General features: G+C 46.8%; 1 protein-coding gene across 4 annotated transcripts in view; it reads left to right on the top strand.

Annotated features, from left to right (window-relative positions):
• The first annotated feature begins 12,505 nt into the window (after positions 1–12,505).
• CBFA2T2 (CBFA2/RUNX1 partner transcriptional co-repressor 2) overlaps positions 12,506–27,604 on the top strand; it is a 55,597-nt gene continuing 40,498 nt past the window's right edge. For 2 of the 4 annotated variants that reach the window (XM_085316129.1, XM_085316128.1), the window contains exon 1: positions 12,506–12,518. The gene's annotated coding sequence lies outside the window, so the exon portion shown is untranslated. Of the gene's footprint in view, positions 12,519–23,829; positions 24,116–27,604 lie in introns of those variants that run through there. The other 2 variants (XM_085316127.1, XM_085316126.1) reach the window with 1 other exon arrangement.

Genomic DNA, 27,604 nt, shown 5'->3' with positions numbered 1-27,604 from the left:
CCGTGAATTCCTCGGAACGGGAGGTTTGTTTCCAGCGGAGCTGCGCTCTCGCTGGAGGCAGTGGGGTTGGCGAGCGAGCGGGGGAGTGCGCTGCTGCTGCCCAGGAGCCGGGCGGGGGCTTAGCACGTGCCTGCCACTGCCTGACCCTCCCGGTGGGTCTTCTCATCCATTCCTGCGGGCCGCGTTTGTCTGTCTGTCTGCGGAGAACCGGGCGCWCTGAGAACGGCTTTGGAGCCGTCCTAGGCTGAGGGATGAGGTGCTGCCACGGCGAGGTGACACTGCGTGATGTCCTCGAGCGCCTGTCAGACGCGGTCCGTTTGCGCGAGGGCTCGGTCGTGGCCTCCATGTGCTTTTCTTGAAGAGCTTTAGCTCAGTGAAACAGGACAACCGGTAACAGCGTGTCCTAAAGCTCAGAGGCTCTGAGGGAACTTTAAAACAAAATGTGGTTGCTTGGAGAGAAGCAACACAAAGATAGAGGCCAGCGTTAATGTGGAAATTGCCCTGAAAGCTACATTCCCAGTAAGAGGGAATTGCTAAGTGATGGAAATTGCAGAGGGTGGGTGAATACTTCACCGTGCCGCTGGGGTACGATGCACGGAGATGCTGCGAGAGCAAGGCTGTTACGCCTTTATAGCAGTTACGTGTGTTGGTATGCTGAAGCACGCACACTTAAAACACCAAGTGGTAAACCTAGCTGCTGCAGGAAGAGGAGATTGCAGYGAGGAAGCTGTGTTAACATGAAAACGGGTGTCCGGAAGCATGGTATCTGATTTAGGCGCTCCTAAGCTGATTGTGAGGGAGGGCTCTTCATTTTGACTCTGTCTTGAAAAAGAGAGCTCACAGAAGGAACCTGGGTGAGATACCTGCTTTAAGCTGAGTGGCCAAAAGTTAGACCTGTACGTCTGAACTCAGTCTCTCCAAGCTCCCTTYACAATCATGGGGAAGCAAGCACTGGGAGGACGATTTGTCTCACCTGTCTTAGATACCTCTCCTTGGAGGAGATAAATTACACTCCAGAGGTGTCTGGTTTTTTTCATCGTCTGTAAGGGGAGATGAGGGTAACTGGCTTGAACTTTGGCAACTGTGAGTTAAATGAAACAAATCCCATCCAGTTTGTTTATCCGTGGTGCAGCTCAACTTTATATGCAGATATGGGTGAGGTTCCCTGAGTCTCTTAAACGTAGCTCTGGGAGGAAGGACAGTCCTTTAAAATCCTACCTAGAAAGAATTAAACCTAAGGGGAAGAGTGATCTTGTATTTAGAGCTTTAGCTTCAGAAGGGAGATGTGAAACCAGTCCCTGTCTCTGCTGTGGCACTTTTCCAGACCCTCAGGGAAGGTGGCTGAGTGTTTTTCTGGATTGTGGCTGGTACTTGTATAAATGCATATATAGTTGTTCAGTTTTGCAGTATAAACCACATCTGATAGTAGGGCTTTTAATCTGCATCCCTCTGGCAGAATGAGGTAAGGATGTGATGACATGTGATCTTACGCTAGCAAGTATGGCAGGGCGCAACATCTGGCACGAGGTGACCAACATCTGGCCCGGGGTGGAGAGGAAGCTTCAGATGACTCAGCTGCAGCTTGAGCATCATTTTTAATGCCGCTTTAGTATGCCTGTGGCTCAGCTTTCCTTTGGTAAAGTGCTAATGATAATACTGATGAGCTGTACAGCTGTTCTGTAAGGATAAACACATGAATATGTGTTAGCAGCTTTACAGATAGATGGGAGCAGGTAGCAATATTGTGTTTAGTGCCAGTTATTGTTTTCGGACCAAATACTAGCACAAGGCTTCACTCACATCCTTGTCAGTGGACCTAGCGTCTGACCAGGAACACTGTTGGATTTTGCCTTTGGTGTCTAGAAAGTAAATAATCAGGCATAAACTTGTAACTTTTATAAGCACAAATTATATGATTAGTTTGGTTATTTGTCTTGTGATTCCCACTGTATTATGAACATAGTTACTGGCTACACTAGGAAGTTGCTTGATTGCTATGGGGATGTATTGCAAYGAAATGCTTCAATGTTTACTGTGAAACTAATGATCCAGAAAGGAAGGAGAAATGGGGGACTGCTTTGAAACTTGACAATGTTCCATATTAGTTTAAGGCACATACTAACTCCCTTATGGACATGTGTTTCTTGCATGGGTATTTCCAATATGCAGAAATTCAAATTGATCTTTGAGGGACTTGATTTTTATATACTGTAAATTGACTGATTTAAGATGTTACTCTTCCCTTGAACCAGCATTAGGGAGAGTGCAATAAACTGACTTTTTAAAGCCATCAGAGCAAAGAAAAAGTGTTACTTGATTTGCAGCTTCTCTGAGCATGAGATGGAAAACAGTATGTATTTCAGGTAGAACTTGTGGGTTTGACTCACTTAGAAGGAGGACTGTGGTGGAGTGTGTAAGCTGAGCATGGTTTCCATCGGGCTGAGCTGCCAAGGCTACAAAAACCTCCCGATTTTACAATAAACCGCTGAAATGGCAGAGGGAAGAAGGGTTGCTCTTGTTTTCCTTTTCCTAGCATGGATCAGAGGTAAACGCTTTGATTTGAAAGAAGCAGCTGTGAAACTAGGGCAAGTGAGAAGCCAACCTGTCTCTCCTGCTCTGATACAAAATCTCATGGAGCCAGTGCCTGAAACCAGACAAGTGATCTACCTGGGACTCTTCCAAATAAAGTAAACCATCTTCCTGAAGGCACTTGTGCCTGCTTCTTACCAATGAGTGTCCATGGCAGAAGACTTTTTTGGTGTCACGGTTGCCTTCCCACTCACCCCTGTTGTACCCCATGCACGCACCCAGCTTTTACTGAGCTCTTTAGATGTCGCTGGATGGCTTTTGGTTTTCTCACATGCCTTTTTGGTTGTCTCTGGGGACTTCAAATAATCAATCCTGACCTTACAGTTCAGCTAAAACTTTCTTTACTCTGTTTCATGCTTTTCTAGAGAGATAGAAGCATTAATTTCAACTGGTAATAACTTATCTAAGAATAGGACTTTGTCAAAATGTGCACATATGTTTCCTTAAAGATGTGCTTTGTAATCTTGGTATAATTTAAGGGATCAGACTACTCAGGCAGGGATTTTCTCCAATGTAGATTTATCTTGAAGTTTAAGATACAATTTGATAATAGCCTTCAACGTTGGGTTACAGGGATATTTTCATAAAATAAATGGCACGCTGCTTCCTTGACTTTGGAGCCATAGATGACACTTCGAAGTTTTTTGAAATGTTACAAAATTCTCTCATTTAAATTACAAATATGATTTTGAGTGACAAGTGTAACATTAGCCTTTTTTTCTGCAAATGTCTTAACCAATTGAATACTTAGTGAGTGCTTGGAGGAGTACTACTGCCTTTCTCAAAGTGGGCTGAGCAGAAGAGTTTGTTAGCGTAAATACCTGCTTCTCACTGCACTAAATGCATCATTTTTTTCCCTCCTTCGACTCCTTGGGGATTTGGCCTATCACTTCCTAATCATGGACCTGCTTTCTGTAAGCAGCAGGTTCCTCCAAATGTATCACCTGGGACATCTCCACCATACATACATACTCCATATGTGTATGCTCCTTACCGTTGCAGATGCATTTAACATTGCCTGGCGGAGAAGGAATTGCCTGTGCTCAGCTGGTGGGTAACTCCATAGCATGGTGCCTGCTGCATCTTTGACCTCCTTGCAGCCAGCTCCCGTGGCTGCAATGTATGCAAAAATTCACCCCAGGGCTTGCAGGTCTTGTACGGGATCTCGTGAAGAGAGCATGACAGTGAGAGTCTGTTTACCACGTATCATTATTGCTGCTGCGACATGATTCTTTGTGGCAATATTTCAGTATAGCAGTGGACAGTATTTCTCTCATGCCTTGGGATGTGCTTGGTACTTTCTGGAGTGTGTGGGTGTAACAGTGTCCTCAGTAGACCTGGGTATAAGCTTCCCCCACTAAGATTTGGCTGCTTCTGCACCAAGGGTCCAAGGCCCAGCTCTAGTGTGGTGCTGCTGCATAAGCTTGGCTTAGACTGCTGAGAAAGAGCAGGGAGAAAGTCTGTGGAGAGGTAAGAGAGGTTGAAATTACAGGCAGGGATCCATTTGTAGCTCAAGAAGGATTCAAGAAGGAAAAAAAAATAAATAAAATGGGAAGATGTGGAAGCCTAAAGGAAAAAAGAGATGGAAGCTGGTCAGACTGGTTGGTCTGCTTGGGGGCTGGTGGGTCTGGCCAAGGACTAGTGGGGAGCCGTTGGGTTGAGTGGCGGTTGGCGTCTATGGGCTTGAGCTGGGGCAGGCGGTGCCAGGCAGTGCAGAGGAGCCGCTCGGGCGACATTCCCACCGCTGGCCTGGCCAGCGCAGGCTCTCCTTGTTGGGAGCAGCGAGCACCCACGCGTGGTGTGGCAGCCGAGCCGTGGGAGAAGGAACAGCGGCTGCTCCCGCACTTCTGGGCAAGCTGGGATGGGTGCAGCCTGCCCTTTCCTCCGTGCCCTTTCCACAATTGCATGGGAGATGTGGGGCTGCTTCCTGGGCATATTCTTGGGAAGGAATCTTTAAGGGAGTCATGCTTTAGCAGCAAACTGATTTAATACTTTTTTAAAGGCTATGGGACATCTCACTGTGTCTAGGTGCAGAAAAAAGTTTTTTTTTTTTTTTTTTTTTTTTTTTTTTTTTTTTTTTTAACCTAATTGCAGGTAGTTGCATGCATCCAGGGAGATCCTGGAGATCCTGTAGTCTGGATGTTAAAGCACAAAGAAGTCAAATGGCCCTGTAGTTCCTCCCAGCTCCTGTTCAAGCTCTTTTGCATTACAACACCCAGTCTAGCAGATCTGTGGGCAGGAGTACTCCCTCCTACTCACTGTTTAAGTTTGGTGTAGACCAAGAAGCCACTGATAAATTGTCACTGTAAAGCATTCAGCTTTGAGGGGAGATGAAAAAAAAAATCTTCCAAAAGTTTGCCCCCCTGGCAGATTATACGTGGGCCAGTACTTTGGTTTATCTTGCGACTTCACTGTGCTCTCTGACTTCGCTAGCTTAGAAACAATAACTCTCCTTATCCGTCGTCATGTTTTTCTAATTAAAGACAAAGCTTGGTAAATATTTTTTAAATGATTGAATTTCCCAAGTATGGAAAACACATGTTGGGAGTCGGGCCTGCTGAAGCCAATGTGCCTTTTCCCATCGCGTCCCTTTGAGCGTGTGAGTGCAAATGCAGATTTAGAGCTGTGGGTGACAGGTTTATCTGGGATGATTGGCTAGGATTTATAAACCAGGAGGGGATTTACTTAGCTCTCGCTCCCTCCTCTTCCCCCCTTATTTCCCCCCCCACCCTGACCTCAGTCTCAGAGATAGGAAATTGGGATCACATTAAGCCCTAATTGGTTTGGCTCCAGCAGTAGATCAGTGGCTGCCAAATAGTTAATTTATTGTGTGAGAGTTTGGCTGTGTGTTGAGAGGCAAATTTGCTTTAAGCAGAGGATCTTTGTAAACTGTACATGCATTCATTTGCCGTTTACACAGGTGTTGGGGGGGGCACAGGAGGCACATGCAGCGGGGCAGGAGCTGCTCTCCCTGGCAGTCAGGGCACTGCGGTGCAGAAGGACTGAGGGGTCTCTGCGCCCCAGCTGCATGTGTGGTGCAGGGTTGTCTTTTCTCCTTCCCTTCTGCCCATCAGAAATAGTTTTGGAAACTGCCAAATAAAAGAAATTAATATTGATTCGGCTGAACTTCACAGTGGGCCTTTGGAAACCGCTAGAGAAGATGAGGGAGGCCCTCAAGAAAATGAATGCACCCATTTTGGAGATGACAGCAGGCCTGGGCTGCTACCTTGTCGTGGGGCCAGGTGGGCAGTCCCTGAGGGTGGTGAGATTTCTGCTCCCGTGGGTTATGAGGAGGAGCATGTTGGGGAGCCTTGTCACCAGCTGGTTTCTGGAGCCCACAGAAGCCCCCTTTGCTCCTTCCCAGCATCATGGCCCAGCTCTTCACTGGGTCACTTGGGCCGAGGACTATTCTATGTGTTAGCTTTATTGTTGCAAGCTGGTTTCTGTGGGGTTGGAGGCACCTAGTCCCATTTGGCTCCTCCTGTGAAATTTTAGGGAAGTTGTGCTCCAGCAGAAGATCTTGCAGGGGCTTTAACTACGAACAGTCCTCATTCAGGCCCATCACTTGAATGGGAGTTATTTGGATCAAAGAGGATGTTGCAGCCAGAGTTAAAGCTTCTAACGCCTAGCGTGGCTCTGGACTTGGAAAATGGTTTGCAAAAGGCTGCAGAAGGAATAAATCCATGACTGTAACATTTTCTTTCATTTCTCACTGAGTTAAATAACAAACTTCACTTTCGGAAGCTGCTTCCAGCTCTGAGGCAGCAGAATTATTGCTGCAGTGCTCAGCGGCACCCTTTCTGAGTCAGCTGCTATTTCCATTGTGAACTTGATACCTGAAGGCTCAATATTGTGACCCTTTAATTTTCAGCTGCTAAAATGTACCGTGCATGTCGGCTAAAAGGGAAGAGCTCAAAGGGGAATTTGAAATAGTTATGCTGTAGGAGCAGCATATTTTTTCAGCTAGTTCTTAAGTGCTGAGTGTTCAGGAGAAATTGATAGGTAGCAGCAGTGCACCCTTAGTAATACTTTTCCTTCTGCAACTCTTGCTTCCTAGGATGTAATAAAATCCATTAAGTTCTATTTATGATCTGTGGCCAAATATAGTAATAGTTTTATTTGGGTAATTGTGGCTGTTCTACTGATAATCAGAATTCTGAAGACTTCCAGTCATGCTACAAAAGCAAGACGGTGTATTTGGTAGGGTACGTTGCTGTCCTGGCCAAGTGTTAAGCAGTGTTTCAGCAGAGTTACAGAGCCATCATCTCGCAGAAAGGATTAGCTCAGGCTGAGCCTCTCTGTAGGAAGGCTGCTCCTGCCCGTGGCTGCCACGGGCTCTTCTGATACAGACCGACGCGTTCGGGACGGGCTGCCCTGAATTTGCCGGTTTTAGGTGCTAGCAGGTTTAGGCAGCAGTAAGTGCTTCGTGGAGACAAATCGGAYGGGCATTAAGCAAACAATGACGATTCGTTTTAAAGAGTATCTTTTCGCGTGGAGGTCTGAAAGCAGGTTAAACATTTGTCAAGGAGCCACTCCCCACTTCTCTACCTCATTTGAAACGCTGCCATTTCTGGGGTGAACTACTGTAATTGCTTGAAAGTACACAGCATTTCCACCACTTTTGGCAGGAAGTAAAGGGGAGCACTGTACTCAATTGCAGGGCAAAATACAAATCAGCAACTGGGATTTTTCTCAAAGAGCAGATCTGTCTTCTGTGCCATTAAGTCCRAGTTGGATGGAAGCCTTATGCCCAATTTCCTTTTGTGATTTAAGCATGGTGTTCTTTAGAACACAGCCCATGTTTATGTCAAGATTTAAAGYAGCAAATTCTAGCTAGAAAATCTTTCTAGCACTTTGCTAGCCTTCTGGTTTTTGCTTCCTTGTTGCATTACTGTTGCTAATGGATCACCTTCACATGGTGCGTAATGATACAGGTCGGACATTASGCTGTGCTAAGAAGCTGTCATCTCCAGGAAAGTTCTTTCATATATATATTCCCGCTCTTCAACCTGCACAGATCATGAAGCATTGAAAAACCTTCTAGTCTAACCAGAGATCGCCTGTCTCAGCTTAAACATCCACCTCTTCTTTGAACGTGGACACGTGCTTGAGGGTGTATCGATGCTTTTGACATGGTTGAATGTGTGCACAAGCTGATGCACCCAGATTTTTAGCTTTATTAGCCACCACCCCCCCACACACACAAAAAGCTAGCTACATCTAAGATGATCCTGGCTGAAGAACACACCTGTGGTTCCTCCTGCTCCTGTTGCAATGGGGATATAGTCTTGCAGTGAATATTTGTTCTTAGATATACAGCAACTTCCACTAGCACTGTCACAATTTACTGTAGCTCCATTTTCCAGACTTTCTAGGTATCCCTCACTTCCCTCTTTGTACCTGGAAGTTGTGTTAAACTTGATAGCCTCCTACTTGAAGTTTAACCTTTCATTTCTCATGGGGACTACGGCTGACTGCCTGTGCACAGCCAGGCTCCTGGCAGTTCAGCCAAGGCTGGTTTCCCATGTGCAGTTCCCTGCCTGGAGCCTGTTTCACATTTCCAGCCAGCTGGGTATGGAGGGGTGGAAGTCATGCCGGAGCTCCAGGAGCTCCACATACATGTACCCATGTCATCTCAGTCAGAGCARCATAGTGATGCAGTTTGCTGTGCTGGCAGCAGATCCATGCATTGCTTGGCTGTACTGCAAGGCTAGTGGCCATGATCAGGGGTCTGGTGACATGGCCCCAGGTAGCCCTGCTATGCATYCTTCAGCATGACCCACAGTGCAGCACCATCCCCTTCCCAGCACCAAACCTTCTGAGAGAGAGAATGAGCAGAGATCCTGAGGATGGATGCTGAAAAAAAAAATATATATATATATGACCAATCTGCAGGAACTATGAGCAAACTGACGTAGCAGACCTGGAGAACGGCCCTGGGACCTTCGCAGAGATGAAGCAGTTCAAGGCTGTGGGACGGAGAAGTGCAGAGGCAGGCACACATCCTTGGTCCAGTCTCTGCTCTCATCCAAGTTCACTGCTGCTGTGTGGGAAAGGAGGGCTGTGTGCTGGAGGGAGAGATTTCTTACTTTTTGGCAAGTGTAATTGAGGTTAAAAGGACACGTTCAGGTATGTCCAACTTTGGATAGAAGTGGAAAATGTCCATGTCTACACTTTGTCTTCCCTTCCTCTGTTGTCCACTTCTCCAGGCAAGCCGCCCCTCACCTATATGTGTGTACACAGAAAGAAGGAGGAAGAATTTAGAGACATAGGCAGTGGCTTGCTCATAAAGATTTTAAATTTAACTTTAAGGTAACAGGGCTCATAAGTCAGCTTCATGCAAAACTGAATTTTTAGTGAATTGTTTGCATTCAATTACTGCTGCTCATTTATACTTTTGCTGTGTGAGGTCTGACCCTAGATTACAGATCTTAGTCCATAAGCATCACCAGATTTCTCTCCAGGAGGACAGCGAAATGGAGGAGGACCTGTGTCCTGGAGCGGCTCTTTGGCTGCTTGCAAGGAGTTCTTTGGGGCTGCAGCAGGACACTTCCAACCTCTGTTCTGCTGGTGGCCGCCAGGGCCCCAGCGAGGCAGCCTCAAGCCTCTCTGATTTTAGCTTTGCTTTCTCTGCTGCCCCTTTCTGACAGCATCTCTTTTGCCTTGCACTGTATTTACCCCTTGAAAACTTTAACAGGCACTTGGTTTGTCCTTTTTGTTCTTGAATATACTTGCCCCATTGAATAAACTTTTTTTCCCTGTATAGCACTGATTTTTAGTAAAGGTATTTTTAAAGATGGAAAAAAAACCCTTTCTTTATGTGTAACTGGATGCGAAACTATTACAACATGCAAGCTGTTTGGTAGGTAACTTCTACATGTTTGACTTGCCTGTTAGCAATTTTATTTAAATGCTAAGACTTAAGTCACTGTAGCTACCCTGTTCATCAGGTTTTATTTCCCATTTAGTAGTTAYAGCAACTTCCCTTGAGCCCTGTATCTCTAATTAAAAAATCTAAGTTTATATATAAAGTGATTAGAATAAACTATATTGTATTTTTATGGTAAAATATACTTACAAAAATGATGCTTGTAGATTCTGTCACTACTCCTAAATATTGTTTATAGCCTCCTTCACTGTCCTTGACCCTCTGCCAGTGTCAACAGCTGCCTGTTCTGGGGATGCGGAGACTTGAGCAGCCATCAGGGGCCACAACCTGTGCAGAAATTCTCACCTTCAGCTTCGTGCAAGGTGCAATGGGCCATGGTCATGCCTGTGTTTGCTCTGTTACCAGAGCTATCTTGCCCTCAATTTGTCAGAAAAATCATCCCTTGCAAGATATTAAGTGTTACTGGTATTGCTGAATTTCCCACACCTGTTGGTCGGGCGAGATGCATTTCCTTGTGCTGCGCTGGTGGTTCCCCAGAACCACAGTAGCCACTGACCTTTGCTAATGGGCTAGAGCAGGATCTCCGCGTTTCCTTGTGCACATGCTGCTGTGGGTTGCCTCCATGCCCATCAGCATGGCTCGCTCACTGCCCACGCAGCGGTGGCCTAAAGCCTGGAGAAGTCAACAGTGCCCAGCAGAGCACAGAGTGCACGGGCAGGTGCGACCCACCGAGGTCCATGCTCTGCAGCCCCCTTGGTAAAAGCCAGCAGCTATCTCAGGAACATTTCCTCTTGCTCAGTTGCCTGTGAGTAAATCATTTGGGGAACTACATTGACAGTCCCCTCCCAGTGCGGTGCTAACGAGCTGCATCCGTGGTGGGGTGGGCAGCTTCTGAGAGCACTGGCAGCCTGTTTCTGCCCTGGAGAAAGCTGCTTTTTTCAGCAGCTTTTCCATCTTCATGATGATTTACTTCTCCACGTGCAATATGGTTACAGCTGTTGCTGGTTTTCCCTGTCCAAAGACCAGAGTGAGCCTRTCTCTTCAGATAGGTCCACAGAAAAGCAGAATGGGCAGAGAGAGAAGTGGTGGGATGTGTGGGCTCGTTCAGGTGAACACCTGAATAAGTACACATGGGGGAAAAACTGAGTGGTCAGAGTCTCTGCTGACTCTGTTTCTCCTGCATGGGATAAGTCTGTACATTAGCAGATATAACCAGAATGAGGAAGGTGAAGAACGACAGGACTACCTCCATAGACATAACAAGCCAGGGGTTTAAATCTGTCACCAGTGCTGCTTTCCAAATGGCCAGGCTTCCCAGAGTGGCTGTCCCATGAATGGTGAGGTACTTCTTTTCACCTGTTTTTATAACATAGAACCAAAATATTCAGGGCATCCAAATAGTTTACACCCCAACAAACATATTCTGGCACGAGGAGCAGGAGTTTCCATCTCATTAAGCTGTTGGCAAAGCTTTGGTAATTCCAGTCACTGATGCAGTGCAAGATTTATCCGTCAACACAACCAGTTCTGCAGGGTAGAGCATCACTGTTTTTTCTCAGCAGTTGTGTGTTTATAACTGAGGGCAAAAGAGAGTGTTGAAATGTCCCTTGTTTGGGTTCTTCTGTTGTTAGAACTAGATCTCACAAGGTCTTAAAGCAAATATTGGAGGATTTCTTCACAGTGAATAGAAAGCAGATTTCTACACCTTAAGCTGTAAAGAAGAATTATTTTCAAACCTAGTGGTTTTTTTTAATACAAAACCTGACACTAATTCCAGATTTTATAGAGGCTAGAAGGCTTAGCTGATGAGTAACAGAATATAGAGTCTCTCACTTGTGGGTCACTAGATCACCTGCAGCCCAGGTTGGCTTTGACAGCATTGCTGCCATCTCAGAGCTGTGTTGGCCTGTGTGAAATCAGTTGCAGGTTTTGGTACATTTTAGTGGGATGTGTGGACAGACAGGTTGTATACATCACAGCTGGTCCTTTTTTTTTTTTTTTTTTTTTTGGCATGCAGGAGGTATGCCAGGAATTAAAGAGTCTTTGGAGATTGTGGAGTCCTCTGGCTCCTGAGAACAAATCCTTGTAGGTAAGGAATGAAGCATGTTGATGAAGGGTGGTGTATCGATGTCAGTGGGCCTGGGAAGTTTTCTTACAGATTTTATAGGATCTTGCATGCAAGAAAAAGAAATCTGCCCTCCTTGCCTTGTATTACATTATGCAGCTTGAGACAGGCATATACAAAATTCATTTTAGAGGTACGTTGTCCAGTCCCACAGAGAAAGGAATATTTTAGTAGGGCTTTCTTTCTTTCTTTCTTTCTTTTTTTTTTTTTAATGCTTTATCAGAGCTTCTGTCGTTTCATCGTTAAAACAGGATTATTCCTCAGGGATTAGCCATTCTGCATGGCTCAAGAAAACAGCAATGTGCCATTTTTGTAGTATACTTCTGGCCGCAGAAAGGGCGATGCCTTCGTATCCAAGAGGCACAGCAAYGCAGACTTTTGGAAGCGTGACCCAAGAGGAGCTTTTACAAATGTCAGTTTAATCGTATTTGACTCTTGAACACATGGGAGACTTCTAGTGGTTTGTCTGCAACTGGCACTTCTTATCATTCAAATGTCCTGTCTCCRAGACTCCTGGCATTTAACAGTCTCTGTTGTTGATGTAAACCTGAGGGGGTGAATTTGGAGTTTTTCCACATTCTGAAACAAGCAGTCAGAAAAACCTTTTAATTTGCGTAAGAATCCTGTGTAGTTGACACAAGTTGACCCTACAGGCTTTCTTGAACTAATTCCCTAAATCTGTCAGATTTGTCTTTGCAAGATCTCATTTTCACCCTCAAATTATCTCCTTTCTTCCAGAAACTTATTACATCTCGTGGATTCTTTTCCATAAGACCATGACTCAGATTTAAGTTCAACTCATCTAAAGATTACTGCTAAACATAAGATAGCTTCTTTTACAGCTTCCACTGCGTCCRGATATTTGGAGCAGCTTTCCCTGTGTTTTGGCTGTACAAAGAAAATTTCACAATGGTGGTGAGTGGCTTTGTGTGTTTGAGTACACTTTCTCTACTGCTTCGTTGTATATCCTTGCATTCTTAGTATGAATATCCTCATTTTTTAATGAGGACTTGCAGGAGAATGGTGGAAAGAAATGCTGAAGCAGCTCTGTTAATTGGGTAGATGTATCGCGTTGTGTTTAGTTGCAACAAGATTATAATGTTCTTAAACTCTTTGACTAAAGGTTCACTCAGACTGCAGCGTTAACTTGAGAGGTGTAAGCTGAAATGACTGATAAAAAAAAACCACGTAGGTAAATCATTTTAGCGCTTTTCTTGCTCTGCTCACAGTAGCATTTCCCGGAGATACGTATTTGTCATCTTCTTTCTCTCGATCTGCAAATGAGTAAAATCTAACATGCTCAGTGCTTAGCTGTAGGTTAGAGGATCAAGCACAGCGTGAGGAGGTAACAGGACACATAGCCTGTCTTCCCCTGCGCGCCTCACCCCTGCGAGCAGCCCGTGTGCTTGTGGTGGGCTCTTCTGGAAGTCCTCTGGCATCCAGGGCCTCAGCTCCAGTTAGCCCCATCTCTATTTCGATAGATAGAAATTCCAATGAAGTATTTCTGCTGACTGCATCCGAGGAGGTATGACCTGTGAAGAGAGTTTTTCTGGTATGAAGATCAGGAGTTACTTAGGCCGAGGATGAAAAGCCCCACCTCGCTGTCCATGTGGAAGTCTGTGGGAAGCCATTGCTAACCTTGGACAGCCAAGTGAGAGGTGCTACTGTTAACAAGCAGAGTTCCTGAAACAGGATGTATCACATGCATCCCTCTAAGCCTCTGAAGTGGTCTGGAGTCCCACGTGGCAGTCTGGAGCTGCCAGACCACCGCAGCGAGGTGTGCGACCGGAAGCAACCATCTGCTGTCTAAGGCAAGTGCCTTTTCCCAACCCCTCTGTGTACAAGCACCAGGACATCCTGTACCACCAGCTGCAGTCTCCACCAGCAAGTCACAACTGGTGACATAGCTGTCACTTGCTTCTTCCATCCATTTCCCTTTGTGTTTCTTTTTGGTGATCTGTCAGTCAAAAGCAAAGCACACACAAATAATTTTTGCTGAGCTTAAAAATCTCTCTGCAAAGTTCCAGATTACTTGGGCTTGAAACAACCAGGTTATTCACCCCCAAAGCAGCATTTCTAATCAACATCCTGAGTGCCTTAAGTAGGCCAGGACTGCCAGGAGCTGCTGTAACACTAATCTACTTTTAAAGCACAAGGCATGACTGTGAAAGGCCAGGTGTTTGCCTTTAACCGCAGCTGCTCCGTCTGCAGAAACAGGTGGAGACATTCAGGATAGTCAGCAAAACACAGCTGGTAAAAGTTAAGAGAAGACATATAATGTGCTAGTTCACCTGGGTGGGAAGGGCCCCAAAGCAAAATTGCCTGCAATAAACACAGCTTCACCTCAATAATGATACTGGCTTGGGATAGGATTAATGAAATGAAATGAAATGAAATGAAGAGGCAGTAAATGAGTACTAGAGCTATTTTTTTTCTTGGTAGCAGCATGGCTGAATCAAATCAGCTGTTTCAAGCATGCTGCCTTTCAGCCGTGCAGGTCTGCAACCCTAACCTGACTTTGTAGAAGATCTGCTGAGGAGTATCTCATTTCACAAATCATCTTGTGCTCTAGGTTGCTGTTATTTTATTTTATTTTTCTAATTCAGAGCATTCTTTCTTATTCCTTTTCCTGATAAGTTATTCTTAATTATATGTGATGTAGAAAATCAAGATTTTGACAGGTATTGAATTCTCAAGTTTATTGAGTTTTGGGTTGAAGCAAGTTTTTGGTCTCTTCTTCCCTATGTGCATGTTAATTAACTTGAACCTACAGATGTTTGAATTCTAGCTTTTTGGCCCAGTTGCTGGAACACGTAATGCTGGTTAGTGGCAAGATCTCTGATTTCTTTGGTGCGCTGCTCTGATCGATCACTCCCTTAGGCCACGTGAGAAGTCTTCTCTCTGAGGTGTCTTAAGGGGTTTTCTGTGCGTTGCTTGGTTGGTGGGAAAGGGGAGAGGCAGGCAGTGCTCCACGTAACCAAAGCGCTTCTTGAGTGCTTGCTTTGGTAAAGTCTGTCCTTCCTGATCCCTGTATTTATACTCTTGTAGCAAGCTTGTTAGGTGAAGACCTGAGCCCGAGTGGGTCACTCTTTCCCCTTTGGAGAAATGCTAAAAGAGTTGGTGTCTCTGGCTCTCTTGCATTGTGAGACTGTAGTCTGGCTGTAGAATACTCCGTGTTATGGTTGCGGTGGGTTTTCTCACTGTCCTTGAGATAGAAAAATAAGTTCTGAGAGCTTTGCATAGCTCTCTCCTCTCTCTAATCCTATGGGGAATTCTGTTGTTGGTACTGCCGGGCTGCTGTGAAAAGCACTCAGGTAACAAGGGAGGGAGCAGGGAGACCCGTGCTTCCCAACTAGGTCGGTCAGCCTTAATCTGTGCTGAGGGCAGCCACAGCCAAAAATTTTGAGTAGAGATATGCTAGTGTTAGAGGRGAGCTGGTGCTTCCTGCACTCATGAGCCTTCTGTTCAGCTGTGTTGGCCTTCAGCTTTTGCGTGGGAAACTCTGAGAGCTTTTAAGGGTGGGCAGGTTGTGTGTTTTCTCAGCTTGTTTGTCTTCAGCTGTTTCTCTTGGTTGAAGCTAGCTTTATTTATTTATTTTGAGGCTTGATATTTCTCAACCTGTTGCATTTTTCTAATGCGAGTGTCTGTTTCATAAAGCTGGCAAAGAATCTTCTAACTGAAGCATTTTTCTGTTAGAAAATGTCCATTTGTCAAGGCAAAAACTTTTTCCCGGGACTTATGCGTGCCTGGGAAATCAGAAGCCACCCTAGGCACTATTTAATTATATTTAGTATACTGCAGAACATGGTCTGAATAAATACTTAACTGATTTGAGCGTGGTTCCCTGGCACCCTGGCTGCTTGACCTTTGCCAGTGCTGATGTGTCCTTGTTTTGTGTGATCTTTCTGACTGTTATTTATTTGTTTATTTATTTATTTGCTTTTTAATATGTCTAGAATGGGGAGATTTGAAGCCCAGGTTTCACAGGATGGAGCTGCCTGTGGCCCAATCTCCTCCTTGCTCAGGGCAGTAAACAGCATTCCTGGCTGGGGATTCACCATTTTACATTTTGCTCTGAAAATGCAGCTGTTTAAGGACTTTTTCCACCTGGGGAAGTTGCTGTGAAATGAGGCAGGGCGCCATGTGCGGTGGGCCAGCTGCTGCACACCAGTTCCACATGCAGAGAGCTCACGGGTGGTGGAGTGCCTCTGCACCAAGTAGCTTCGTGCACTTGGGTTTCATGGAGGCTTCAAGGTGGACAGGGTACGGGCAAGCGTGGGTGGCCGGGCATGGAGGAAGAGCGGGCTGCTGGCAGCGCTGGTGCACCGCACTGCGTCGTATTGATGCAAGTCCAGCTGCAGTTTCATCATCCACTCCAACCTCTCCAGCAGCTGATGGTGGCCAGGAGGAAGAGGAGGAGGCAGCCTTCCTCATTCTCCCATCTCGTTGCTGCTGCTTGTGATGGTGCACAGAGTTACAGGGGGAACGGGGGGGTCGGAGGAGAGGAGTRACCTGTGAGTGGGGCCGAGGGTTGATCCCCTGGAGCAGAGGCTGGGGTGGCCACCAGCCCTCTGGGTACCGGGGTGAGYGATGGGAACTGCAGCTGGTTTTGAGAGGAGGAGAGAAAGAGCTTGGCTTTGCCTTCTGGTGGGATCTTSGTGTTAAAACCCTTTGAGGTGAATGTCGTGGGGTGTCACTTCCGCAAAGTTCATGTTAATGCCTAAAAGCAGATTTTCATTCTCCTAAAATTCTTCCATTTTGTTTAAGTGTGCTTTCCCACTACTAAAAAGGTATTTTTCCAAGCCTACTATCTTGCTATTTGTCTTCCATTAAATTATAAAATTATTCCTTTCCTTTTGGACTTCACTTTTTTTTTTTATAGCATTATCTTTTTTATCAGGATGTTTTAAATGGCTAAAACTCGTTTCTGTTCAGCATATTAAGCTGAGAACTCCCCTGGGAGAAGCGGTTCTCACCAAACGATTGCATCGTACAGGAATGCTGGCATTTTTTCCTGGAAACTTGTAAACATGAACTTCCTGTTGACACGAACTGTAAATCTGCAAATAGGCTTTGCTTCTGACAAAAGATCAAGGTAGGAAAATTTTGGGGGTCCTTGCYGGGTGTGTCTTGTCCTCCTTGATCTGCATGCCAGCCCCCCAAAGGTTGTGGAAGGGCTGAGGAAGGTCAARATCTACTCATGGTGCTGCACCTTTGGAAATCTATGTTTTTCCATTAAAATCAGTTCTTCCCCCCCCCCCTTTTTTCCCCCTGTAGACACCAAATATGGATGCAGTTGTGCTCTGAGCCAGTTGGAGAATCTCAAAACCCTAATGTCTCCAAAGTGATGGTTCATCACTCATTTTTCTTTTTGTTTTTCCCCAGTTTCTCTGACCACAAAACTAATATTCAGTTAGAGGGATTTAACTCTATCCTAAATCCACGAGAAAAGTTTTGGGTAACAAACTACCCAAACTTGGCCGTGTAGTATAAGACATTTGCCCCAACATGTTACTTGATCACGCTTTTATTTATAAACTTAATGCGAGATCTGGTGGGAAGCATAAACCAYGTGAGCTGTCGAGAGCCTGCAGTTCTCGCCGTCTCCGCTGAAAAGCCAAGGATGCAGAAGCAGCTGGGAAGCCGTGGCTGGGGGAGCCCAGACAGGGCTGGGTTTGGGGCTCTGATGCCCAGGGTTTGTGCTCACCCTGGCACAGCACGACGGCGTCTCGGCGCTGCTGTTTGCACTGGCGCAGCAAACAAACCATATGCTTCGCCTGCCAGCGCCAAGGCCAACGCACCAGCAGCTTGTTGGGGGGAGAGGCAGCAGTGTGCAGAGAATATCCAGGTGTTTTCCCACTGTTTTTTTTTTGGGGGGGGGGAAGGAAGGTTGCTGCAGGCTTGATTTCTAGGCTGCCGCAGGTAGCGGAGGCAGTGATGGGGCAATCTGCTGCAAGGGGCACCAGTGTGCAGGGTTTTGGACTGACTGATGGGACTGCTGGAGCTGATGGGGTTAGCAGCAAGATGAGGGGTGCTGAGGGTGGAAGGGGTAGGGGCAAGCGAGGGAAGTAGAGATAAGATGAAAAAGGAGACTAAAGAGCATGGCAGTGGAAAAGGATGTGGAGAGGAAGGTGTGCTCCCAGGACCCCAAATGCAGAATGGAAAGGATGGAAGTTGGGGGCAGGATGAAAGGAAAGGAGGAAGAATAAATGAGCTGGATGGAGGTCAAACTCTCTTAAYAAGCTTCACGTTAATTAATGTTTTCTCATGTGGCAGCACCAGGGTGTAGATGAAATCCAGCCCTTCTCTGCTTGACCTCCGCTCTCTTCTCTCTCCCCACCGTTTGGGTTTTCCCTTGGCTTCCTGCCCTAAGTGAAACCACAACCTTTCCGACTTCTCCGGGCAGAATGAAAGGCACATGGCGGCGGTGTAAGAGGAGCCTCCCGCCGTCCTCTGTGCATGGGTGGGCGTGCTGGTTCTTTCGTAAACTAATAGCTCCCAGCAGTGCTACTAAATCAGACTTCGTGGAGCCAAGAGCCGAGAGTCTGGAATGCCGTTCCAGGCACAAAGGGCTTGGCAGGGTTGTGCTTTTTTTTCCTGCTTTTCTCCTCCTTCCCCCCCCCCCCCCCCCCCCATTTGGCAAAAGGATATGCTTTACAAAGAAAAATGTTTGCATTCATGCTAATAAATAATAATAATAAAAAAAGGGAAGTCACCATATGAAAAAAGCATGTTTTTTGCTGTTTGGTGAGGTGGGAAGAGAGCGAGCTTTCTTCAGTGCTAAACCTGCAAAACCAACCAAACTTTGGCAACAGTTGGGAATCTTTTGGAAAGCCCAACGTAAATCCTTAACTGGCGTAGGGTTATTTTTTCTTTTTCCTTTTTTTTTTTTTTTCCCCTGGATAAAAAGAACAAAAAAGAAGTGTGGACCTGCTCCCCCTCTAGTCACTCTCTTAAGATTTTTAGCATCTTAAAGGGAGGCTGTGGTTTGGGTGGGAAACTTGGATTCTGTAAATCGGGGTTACCAGGCTGGTGACAACTCTTCACTGAAGAAATAAAACTCCTTTGGTGCCTCTCCGATACCAGGGCATTCCCAGGCAATGAAATGTGGAAGTCCCACCTCGTCCGCAGGGCTGGGCAACCAGCGGAGTCATGTGAGTTTGTGTGCAATAAAAAATAACAGTGTATTTGTGAGTAAAGCCTGCGAAGTGTTCACAGATGCAGCCGCCCCCAGAGACTGCGGGGAAGGAGAAACTTGTGATGAAAGGGAAGAAATGCTGCTGTTAAAGTAGCGCAAGATGAAGAAATAAAAGCAGCAATCGGGAGAAGTCGCTGCCTGAAGGAGTGAAGCTAATGGTGGAGGGAGGTAGCTGGATGACCCATGCTCTGGGGAAGGGGGTTGATACCTGTCTCACTTGTTTTGTTGCACGTTTTTGGGTATGAATACTACCCTGTCGGGATGAGAGCAGAAACAGTGAATTGTGCTGACCCGGTTTGCTTTGATGGGCTTTAACGTATGCTACTTCATTTATTTTATTTTTTTCCTATCCATAGGGTGGATTTGTTTTCAGAAGTTGCAGGGTGGCCACTGAGTTACCTGTGCCAGAGAGTTTGACCAACTGACCTTCAAAATCATATAAATGCTCCTGGTCTTCCCAATGGGCATACTAGGCCATTAAAGATGAGGGTTACACACATGGCAGTTGGAGGGGCATAGATGTATGTATTTTAACAAATCTCTATRGTTGAACGGAGTCCCTATTGAGCTGGTACCTTTTGACCTTGCTGTTTGGAAAATATTGTCAAGTTGCAGAGCTGTTGAACAAGAATTAATCCTCTGCAGGCTGGATTTTACTCCCTTCAAATAAGATTACTAATTTTTTCCATATTTCTGTGTTTGGTTCAAATACCCATGACTGCTACAGAGACTTGGATCTCTACTCAGAGCAAGGGTGTTAGATTTAGGAGTGGATCCCTTTTTTGGGAAGGGCATCAGCTCTTAGGTTTTGTGATTTTAATGTATGTGGTCACATAGCAGTAATGAGAKGTAGCCTTTCCTTAAGTCTCCACCCAATCCCTAAGTCCTTGGCCGTRAGGAAAGTTTCAGCGGCTTCTTGAGGTTGTGCTTGCTTCGCTGATGCTTTGCTTCCATCCTTTTTTCCTCARTGCCTGATCATGGTTGTTCTGGGTGTAAACTGCCGTTTCAGTGAAGTTCAACTCCTAAATATTGCTGGGGGAAGGGGGGGGATGCTTTAAATGGATATAAATGCTCAGCACTACTCATGCCTCACCACTGAATGAGGCAATACGATTAGATTTACTTGACAAATTAAGCTTGTTAACATAATCTGCCATGTGCTAATTTAAATAATGGATGTACTGAGAAGTGGACGTTTGTTAAATGTGATAAATTTGCTAGGAACAGAGAGGTCTAAGCTCGGCCGAGCGCCCCYGAAGCGGGGAGGGATGCCTGCCGGCGTCTGCCCAACTCGAATGGGAGTTAGCAACTTCCCCTGGGCACAGGCAGTGAGCTGCTCCTGTGGCTCTGCAAGCATCCCTTCAAAYGGAGCAGTCCCTTCTTGGCTCCAGTGACTCTTAAGTAAGGCATAAAGAAGGCAATAAAATGCTTGACTTTGCTGCCAAACCTGAGCCTAGAGGAGGAGGAGGAGGATTCCAATTGGTTTCCATCAGATTCCATTTAGCATGAATTTACAGTTTCCATTTAGCCTGAAAAATGACTTTGGCTGTCTTGGTGCATTTGGATTTTTTTTCTGAGCGATGGAAAATGGTCAGCTTAAAATGGCAAAGGCTCTCCAGGGTTGCCATGAGTAAATGCAAAGCTTCTTTCCAAGGTAAGAGCGCAGCAGATGGAAAACAAAGCCACGGCACATCATGAAATGGGCAGGGAATTCAATAGAAATCACAGCACGTTCAGGTCTTCTGTGCTTGCTGTGGAAAGGGGCTGTGATAGGCATAAAAATTCCTCTGGAAACTGGAAAAATTCTTCAGATTTCCTTGCTTTCCTCAGAAACCACACTTAGCAGCAGGTATCAATAGCTTTCAGTGTTCAAACTTTGTTTTCTTAGTTCTTTCCATGGAACATTCCCATGAGAAGAAAGTTGCAGCAGATTAACGTAGAGAGCCGGGGAAAGCAATTTTCCTAGCTGCTGCCTGCAGTATTAGTTCTTTCCATTGTGATGTCCGCATGTAGTGTTAACGTCTGGCTTATAAAAATCTGTCTTAATGGATACTTGTGGAGCCGGCYAACTTATTGGTAAAGCAGAGCTGCTACCTCCGGTCAGCCGGAGGTAACCTGGCTCAGTGGCTTTATTCGTGTTTTGCTTCTGTTTCCCCCTGCTTTGCTTGCAAAGGAGCAGCTCCCGAGTTTGCTGAGTGGGGAGCTGGCCTTTGGGATGCTTCACTGCTCGTCCTGTGGCAGGATGCAGCTGTCGGAGCTGCGTTGTGGGTTCGCCCGAGCCCCCCTCTGTGGGCACGAGACTGGCCCCCGCTTCTGGCCCGCAGCTCCACAGACCTGACTCAGGAACGAGCCTAGGGCCAGGTCATGAAGTTTGGCATATTCCAGGGATGTCCTTTGAGGATGGTGGGATTTTGAATAGGGAAAAAATTTATGTTGTCTTGGGGTGACAACTGATGATTAAACCCCAGATAGTGCCACTTCCATAGGTATTAGGCCCTTAGGTTAAAATATGGTTTTAAAAGAAAGTGTGTGGAGAGTGATAGTTGCCTRTTTTGCGCAAAAACCCCCAATTTCCAGGATTGTCACACATACCTTGTAYAGGGGTTTTCTCTTTGGCTTTGAACCTGAGAACTGGTAGTTCCCATGCTGCATCTCTTGATGGTCTTCTGGTCTGCATACAGCGGCATCCTTCCCTCTTGTGCTGAGATTCGGATGCGGCTTTTGAATTTGCTGGCTGCCTTCAGGCTGGTTTGGTGATGTTGGGAGGGGAATAGTGATGTCTGTTAACCGCTTCTGGGGCCCTAAGCGTAGGGTCTCTTCCATCTGCCTGGTAATATCCCCAGTGGAGGCAAAGCTGCAATATGAGCTCCCTCATTATAGGACAACAGAGAATCCACATGAGAGTGACCTCAGCCAGGAAAGGACTTCTGTGGGGACCTCACAGCAYGAGGGAATCAAGCCATGAGACACAAGTCTGTAGGAAAAAACTTTATTAATATTCTGGTACTTGTGGGGCTGACTTTTTTTTTTTTTTGACTCGCTTCACTGTATAAYTTAGAGATGAATTTTCTATCTTTGCTTATGAAAGACTGAGAGCACAACCTTCACCAAAAGTGTCAAAAGTTCCAGCAAACTAAATTTTCTGCGGTGTAGTGCTGTAGTTATGTGCCTCGCAAAAATGCCCAGGCTCTGCAAGAGCAATTTAGCTTGGCGAAAAATAGGTCTGAAGATGGTCCCACCAGAGTCACCAGGAGCGTGGACGTGTTCCTGATGCGTTTTGCTTCCAGATCATCACGTCAGAGAGCGTCTTAGACTTCAGTGCTGTGATATTTGGTCATTACTCACCTTTTTTGCTGAAGCGTTTGAAATTGCAGCTGGTCGGGGTTTGGTGGCGGGTGACCGGCCTTAAATCGGTGCCGCCTCTGGTAGCTGGGCTGATGTGGGGTTGGGGGAGGGGGGCCGAGTTTAATAGCTTAGATTCTSCTGCCTGCGAGTCTTTCCCCCCTCCAGTCATGCCTGAGCAGTGCAACTGCGTTGGGAGGCCTGTCCTCTGCAGGGYGGGGGGAAAAAACCCATCCGGCACCTTCCTGAACCTCCCCGTTTCCTCCCGCGCCTCGTAAAACCTCGCTGCGGGCCCGGGGCCGAGGAGGAGGAAGGTCTGAGCTGTGGCCGTGCCGGGCCGCAGCCCCGAGCTGTTGGAGTGCTCGGGTGCCCCTGCCCTCGCCGGCCGCCTCGACCCCTTGCGGGGTGCTTTTTAATGCTTCTTTAAGAGTTTGCCTTCTCTCTTTGTAGCCTTTCCCTCTCCCAAAGAGCATTGGCGGTGCCTTARTTTAACGCAGGGGGGAGGCGGCGAGCGCGGAGGTGCCTGTTAGGCAAGCTGCTTGAGCCCCGGTACTTCCAGGAGAGTTACGGGTGCGTTAGCAATAACCTGCCAAAATATCGGGGGGTTCCTAATTAGATGTGTGTTGCTGACTCTGAGCGGCCGAATATCCAGGCACGTTTGTACCAAGATTGGGGTGTTCGGATGGTGGGATTTCTGAGCTCTGGTAAAATCCGTGCCCCTTGGCGGTGGCGAGCTTTTAGCTGGTGGTGAGCTTGCTAGGTCTCTGCTTTTCCAAAGAGTCGCAGGGGAGGGCGAGCTAGTGTTGCCTGCGGGGATTTTTAAAACAGAATTAAATTGTGGCCTTAACCTGCGCAGCTTGGAGAAATGGGGATTGGCGTGCTGAATCCCTCCTGAGACGTGAAAAGACGCTTGGGACCCTGGCGAGGTCTGCAGGGCAGAACGCTTTGGGCAGGCGAAAAGTGCAGCCATCCTTCCTCCTCCTCCTYGGATGGTTTCAGTGGGAGGAGGGTGGTAGTAGTGTTTGAGCACTAACTGGAGGGGCAGCTGCGTTTTCTGCAGTGCGATATCGAGGAGCAGGCTTGTAGGTGGCAGAACTGCCAAGTCTGCGCGCTGAAAGCGGGGATGGGGGAAAAATGCTCAAATTTGTTATGTCCAGTGGTTTTTCTTTTGTGAGACTGCTCAGCTACCGCTATAAAATCCCTCATGTRCTTTACTCCCTGTATAAAACATTTAGGATTTCCATTTTGCTTTAACACTTCCTCTCCTGAGTAATACGTTACACATTTAATTGCTCTGCCTTTGAATTTGTGGTCCTGGTTGGGTACCCTTGCAACATCAGTATCTCGTTATCTTGTTGTTGCTCCTAATTGTGAACACATGCACGTGCCGCAGCGCTGCAGGCTCGGGCACCCGGCTTTGACGGCTGGTTTACGCGGAAGATTTATGTGCGTCGGGCAACCTTCCGAAGATTTAATTTGGCTCCTTTTACCCGCCGCCTTTGCCGAATGCRGTTCTTGGGACTGAGCACCGGGACGAAGCCGGGATTGAGCCCCATGTCCTGCTGTCGGCCGTAAACCCCCGAATCGCGTGCGCGTGCCCGGCTCGCGTCGGCCGGGCTGGTAGGAGCGGGCTGGGTGACATCAGCTGGCGCGGTGCCCGGCGGCGGCGGCGCCGAGGGTGCGCGCCTCGAGCGGGGCGCGCTGGCGAGGTGACGAGCGGCTCCCTTTGGCAGGACCTTCCCATCTGGGATCCATCTGTGTTTCCCTGGAATCAGACAGGCGGCTGCAGGCAGGGAGAAATCGCAGATGCGGAGGGACCTGACACGCGTCCAGCTAATGAAAGGAGAAGGAAGGCGGCTCGCAGGCTGCGCTCGACGAGYGAGAGCAGAGAGGGAAGAGCGTTTTTATTTATATTTCAAAGAAACGAGGTGTATTCAACAGCAGCTGGATTGGTGTAACCTTGCTGTTTAGGGTAAGCAGTCCACGTATCTATTTTTAAACAGGGCTGTTTAAAAATGCTAATGCGCAGCTTATCGGGAGCGGGGCGGGGGGCGGTTTGCTTTGGGGGTTGTTGAGCTGGCTTGCTGCAAAGGAGGCTTTTCAGAGCGGCGTGTTTTCTGCCRGCGAGCGCTTCAACCTTGAGCCCAGGTAGCGGGAGCGGGTGGGCGCGCGGACGCTGGCAGCCGCAGCGCTTTGCAATCTCGCCCTCCTCGCTGCGGCTGCGGCGGCTCTGCTGTGTGCAAACTTCAATAGCTGAGCCGACTTGCTGCGTGCGTTATGCAGCTGAAAAAATACTAAACTCTCTTGGAGGAGAGCTGCATTAGAGCTCCCGCTCCTCTCCATGTTGCTATGGAATGATTTGTTTTGTGGGATATTTTTTTATTTTATTTTATTTTCCTCCTCTGAGCAGAAGGCTAGGATTTGGTATTTTCAAGGGAAATGGAAAACCAGGAAGGTTTTTATTGTCTTTTAGTGAAATGCATGGATGTTTTTTTTGTTTGTGGCTTTTTGTTTTGTTTTTCCCCCTCCACTGTAACCTTATGCTCGTTTGTGCATGCTAATTTTGAAGCCATGGGTAAATCTGCAGAGACTGATCTTTTCCATCAGCTCCTAGATAGCCTCAATTTTCTGTGCCCGGCTGTGTTTTCAGTGTTTCTCTGCATTGTGTTGGAGACTGCTCCCTTTTTGTCTTTGCACTCCTCGAGCAGCAACTGATGCTACCAGCATTCAAATCTCGGATCGGTTCCGTGCTACAGGCTCGTACGTCCCTGCTGTAAGGTTTTTCCATCGCAGGGCTGCAGGCTGCTGCATCTCAGATTCCGTGTTGTTCTGGTGTAATCTCCTGGTCCTGCATATGTATCTTTAAACCTGCTTTCCTCCTCACCCCGCCCTCCTTTTTTTGGAAAGGTCCAGCAGTCAAAAATGCTTCTCCAATCCTTCAGTGTAGCCTGTTCTAAACATCACATTTGCTGAGCTGCTACCGCTGGGACTGAATGGGTGTGTACGGCACAAAAATTACTGGCTTCCCCTCCACCACCACCCTCCTCCCCTGCCGCACTAAACTCCTGTGCGGCTGAGCTTGCGATCCATTTTGTGTATTGCTGAAATACCGCCTAGCAGCAGCGGGTACAGCAAAATCAGCTCGCGAAGTTTGGAGACCTAAAACGTGCGTGAGGATGGCTTGCTGTAGACCCGAAGAAAGATATTTGCTAGGTTGCCTGATAAATCCCTGTGCCAAGGCAAGAGGATTTCCTTTTGTACACTTGGCTGTTGCTTTGTCCAGGCTGGTTTTAAGCGTGCCAAATGACAGGGCTTCCCAAGGGAGAGTGTTGTGGAGCTCCCTGGCAGGAAGCTTGTTTCTACTGCAGGGACTGCATCTCCCAAGCTTTGTCCAGTTCTTGCACCTTCTTTACACATCTCTAAGGTTCTCCTTCTCTTTGGAGTTTGCAAGCCTGTGGTTGTAGGGCTTGTGTGTATATGTGTGTGTTATATGAAATTATGACTCTGATTCCACAGGAATACCCAACACTTTCAGGTGCCCCCTGATATCCTCTCAAGAGGAAGTAGGTAGGACAGCATACTGGATCGTGCTGCGTGAATTCATTATCTCAAAGCACCCCAGCACAAAGGAGGAATGAAGGAAAAGACCTCCCCTGCAAAGCTCTATGGGGTGTGACGGTACTCAAAAGCAAAGACCTGTGTTGCATCTGAAGCCACGGGCATGCAAGCAGCTCCTGCTGCTGCTATCTTGAGGACTTACAGGGTTTGTGAACTTAGTGTAGTGTATTGAGGAATCTGATCTTGTGGTCTGTGGAAGCAAGGCTCTGATTAAGGAAATGGAAGTTCTGCCTGCATCAGGACTGCGTGATTTGGCTGTTTATTTATTTATTTTTTTTTAATAATGTGCTAACTTCATGTTCAAGTTCTGCGGAAAACTTCTTTCCTTCTCGGATTCTATAGGGGAAAAACAAAACATCTGGAATATTTGAACAACAAAATGCTTAGGTGAGACGGAGGTAGCTGTATTTTGGGGGCGGGGGAGGCATGGAGCTCTGTGGTCAGTTATAATCTTTTTAGAAATGTGATAGTGCATCAAGGCTAAAACTTTTTTTTTTTTTTTTGGTCAGAATTGACCACTGGAGGAGTTGACTTTCCCTGTAGTTTTATTGAGAATGTTTTTCTTCTGGGTTTGGTGACTACCAAGACCTCATCTAAATGCCTGTCCGTCTCCCTGCTCTGCGTTTCCCCCAGGTATGCCAACCCCAGTTAGAGAAGTGAAAAAAATAATGCAAAATTAAGATCCTAGTGTAAGCAGTAAGGTAAAAAGGATGAAGCAAAGGTAGTTTGAGCAAATAATGACTATAAAAAAGTAAGCTGTGAAAAGGGTCTGAGGAGGGAGAGGAACTGCTAAGGGCGAAGAGAAGAAGTTGCCGTTGTGAGGAGTATACAAAGCATAAAGGAAAGCCCCTAGGAAAGGGTAGAAACTCTAATACTGAAAAAGACACCAGTTCTGTCAAGTTGGTTCTGCTCTGCACTCAGCCCCAAGATCTTGCTCCGTCTGCAAGCTGTGYGTGCTGATCTTTGCAAAGGCTTGTCTGGGCCCTCTGAGGTTGAAGTCTAAGGGAGTCTGTCTTCAGTGAACCTTGGGTTTTTGTTTTGCTCCTTTTAGCCTTGCAGAATCAGTGTCTCCAAGAGCAATGGAGTTCACATCTTAGCACTGCCTCCGTAGGAGGGTTGAACGTGAGTCCCGTATGATTTTGCTGTCGCTCCCAGGCACCAGGCTTTGYCACGTGTTGCTCACGGTGGATTTTGGCTTGCAGAGCTCATGGCTGGGGGCAGTGCGCAAGAGGGAAAGAACCTGGCTGGACTGCATAATCTGGGATGAGTTTAAGGCAACCAGTTCTTCAGTCCCCCCACTGACCTGTAGACAGGACAACCACAGCATTTTGCATGAGGCAATACTCTTCTACAAGTACAYGCTGGGTGAGCCAGGTGGCCTCTTGTTTTCTTTTTCCAGCTGTGATATTTAGAGTTTGGTCAAAACCCAGCTTCATTTGGTATGCATATGCAATCTTATAATGTAGCTGGTTAGCAGAAAAAAATSATTTGAGGAGGTGTGCACATGTAACAGATTTAAGACACCAGCCAGAGCAGCCTTAAATCTGAGCTGTAGATAGTCATCAGTTGCTGCCTGTTGGGTTTTCTTTTCCCCCCATAGTAAGAAAGCTGACTTTCTGTATTTATTCTGGGTTAGACTGTAGGCTTGTCTTAAACCTAGCATCTAGTTCATGTTTGCATATCGCGTTGTTTTTCGGAGGCCAGTATGAAATGCGTTTCAGCAGAAATTTCAGGGGTCCCTGGGGGCAGCATCATTATAGTTTTCGGAGGGCTCCTTCAAATTTCTTTGCTGCAGAGACTGCCTAAATTCGTACAACGTTCAGGGAATTGCTCCTGATGGGAA

This window comes from Rhea americana, unplaced genomic scaffold, assembly GCF_003343005.1.
Source record: "Rhea americana isolate MKP2758 unplaced genomic scaffold, rheAme1 scaffold_451, whole genome shotgun sequence".
NCBI classification, from domain to species: domain Eukaryota; kingdom Metazoa; phylum Chordata; class Aves; order Rheiformes; family Rheidae; genus Rhea; species Rhea americana.
The sequence above is the reverse complement of the archived record's forward strand: the minus strand, read 5'-3'. Positions and strand labels throughout refer to the sequence as shown.